Raw genomic sequence first — 2,906 nt, forward strand, 5'->3', positions numbered from 1 at the left:
TATATATATATGAAGTATATTCTCTGTGAAGTATTTGCTCAATTTTTTTGCTCGTGAAGTTTTTTTCCAGTACATTATCCCACAAAAGGAAGATTTTAATACCTGGGGAGTTCATGTCTTTGTTTAAAAACTGAACTAACCAGGCGAACTCATTCACCAGTGTTTTCATCTAATAAAACAAGTTGATAAGGAGATTAGAAACATTTTAATTGATAAATATCATAGTCTGAATCTATGAAGTGTTGTCCATAACAGATAGAAAACCCAAAACTTTAACAGTATATTCAAAATCATACAGAACTCATCTTCATTGTTAACACCAAAACAGCATCTCAGGCTGTTTGCCCAGTGACTCAGGGATATTTGTGTTTGGAAGAATAGCACCTGACTTCAAGCCTCAGCTCTCTTTACTAGTTGTTTAATTTGGGAAATTAAAAAAAAATCTTTGTGTTTCTGTTATTTTTATTACTAAAATAATTGCAAAGCTCAGTTCACTCAGAGGAGTTATGGGAGACCATTGAAGTGATCCTTTTGAAGCCTTGTTCAGAGTTGGGCAAGTCCATATATTTATAATTTATTATTATTGTTGCTCTCTGCTGAAGTGTTCCTTATTCTTGAGTCGAATTGTGACAGAGAATAGTTCCTGGCATATTAATACTCTGGCTCAAACTGTGTTTTGTATTTTTTTAAAATCTAGGACTTTTACTTTTTTATTGCTAATGCTGAGTTTGGAAAAGGTTTTATCAAAGCTAAGATTGAGAAATGGAGTCTAATAGCTAGCAGTTTGAGATCACCCCTTTTGCTGTATAGTTCGTATTAACCCCGTGCCCCTGAGTGCTCCAAGCTAGAGCTAGAGAGCCCTTGAAATGATTACCCCGCTCCCTGCCCCATGGGTGATCCCACAAAGCCTACACACTGAGTATTTTTAGCTTTTAAAATTAGGATGCTGGTCAACAGATTCCCAGATTTAAATTATTCTATTGGTTTCACTGGTGCTGATACCTTGGAAACCATGCTTCAGGCAGAATTGAACTCTGAAGGCTGAATAATAGCTTGGAGCTTGTGCAGCGTCTTTTCAGCTTAGTGTGGGTAAGCGTTTCTCAGATATATTGATTGTAACATCCAAGTAAGTGTGCAGTAAACGTTCACCTTTGCAAACCTTTCTGCAAAGCAACAATTCTTGACCCTTTGAAAAGTCTGAGTCTCAGCTTTTGGCTTGACTGTGATTTCTCTTTCTTTATCCGAAAAGTGATTTAGTGGCATATTATTTTAAAAGTAAATAGAATTAAAATGTGTGCTTTTTTCTGTTGGAGAATTACATGGTGCTCATTTAAACAATAGTACATATCTTGTTATAAAATCAGACTTTCATCAAAATGAACTTGGAGTTTTATGAAGAAATGTAGATTTTCTTACCCAAAGACTGCTATCTTTCCTTTATTTCTTATATTTGAATTATTAAAATAAGAGGTGGTGGTGGTCTTGGTCGGTTTACTGTAACTGTCTTATGGTACTTAGAGTACTGAGTATATAACATGTTACTTCAGGATAGAACATGAGTCTGTACTTTAAAAGCACATTTACATTTTAGATACTGTACTGCCTGTGGGCTTGATCCAAATGTGCTGATTTAGTGGAAAATAGAATCATGTAGTAGAGTAGACAGCTTTTATTTTTCTGTTATATACATAATGCTGTGGAAAATTGAAATAAATACAAAGGCAATTATGATGAGTCTCACTAAGCTACTGTTTGAAAAACAGTGAGTTTCAGAAAACATCTTTTGTTCTGGGTGATTTCATTTCTTTGAAAAGTTAAATGGAGTTGCTCAGAACAAATGCATCCAGGCATGCCTGGATATTGCTTTATTAATGACTGGAAACAAGACCCCTCCTTTTGATGTCACTTAGCACATGGGACTTAAAAAGCTTGGAGCTATGGATTTAGGGAAGGATAGCTTATTTTGAGATCATAATGTCGAGTATAATAAGCTAGACACAGAAAGTTAAATTTTGCATTCATTCTCTTATATGAGAGCCCCAAAATATAAATTCAGAGTAAAATAAAGGAGAGATGGTTGGGTACAAGGAGACAGATTTTTTTTTTTTTTTTGGACTGGGATTGAACTCGGGACCTTGTACTTGGGAGGCAGGTGGCAGAACCACTTGAGCTAAATCCCTGGCCCAAGGAGACAGACTTTTTTGAGATGGGGAAGGGATCAGGAAAAGGGAGGAGGGTAGTAGTGGGGGAAGGGGACCAAACTGATCAAGATGTGATATGTAATAGGTGTGATCAAAATATATGGTGAATGTTAAAATTAAAAAAAATATTTTTTTGGGTTTTTTTTTTTTTTTTTTTTTGGTACCAGGGATTGAACTCAGGTCCCTGTGCTTGCAAGGCAGGCAGTGGAACCACTGAGCTAAATCCCCAGCAAAATTAAAAAAATTTATTACAGAAGCTAGGCATGGTGGCACATGCCTGTAATACTAGCACTTGGGAAGCTGAGGCAGGAGGATCACTGCAAGTTTGAGGCCAGCTTGGGCTCCATAGTGAGTTCAATGTGAATCTGAACCACATAGTGAGACCTTGTCTCCAAAAAAAAGAACATTATTTTTATTACAGTAAAAAAACATACTACCATTATGCCGCCTCACACTGAACACTCTTATTCCATTACTCTTGGCACTTGCTGAAGCGGTTCTGGAAGTCTTCTTTCCTGTGTTTTTATGAGGTGTGATAATAATACAGTGAATGAATTGCCAAGTGCCATCTAACAAAAACCTCTTGTAAAAACATCACAGTATGTCTTCATCTACTCACCTGATCTGGCACCATGCAATTTTTTTTTTTCCTGCAAGACAAAGTGACCATGAAAAGTGAATGTTTTGAGTCTATTCTGGACGTGG

Source organism: Fukomys damarensis, unplaced genomic scaffold (assembly GCF_012274545.1).
Source record: "Fukomys damarensis isolate Sample0158 unplaced genomic scaffold, DMR_v1.0_HiC HiC_scaffold_35, whole genome shotgun sequence".
In the NCBI taxonomy this organism is placed as follows: Eukaryota; Metazoa; Chordata; class Mammalia; order Rodentia; family Bathyergidae; genus Fukomys; species Fukomys damarensis.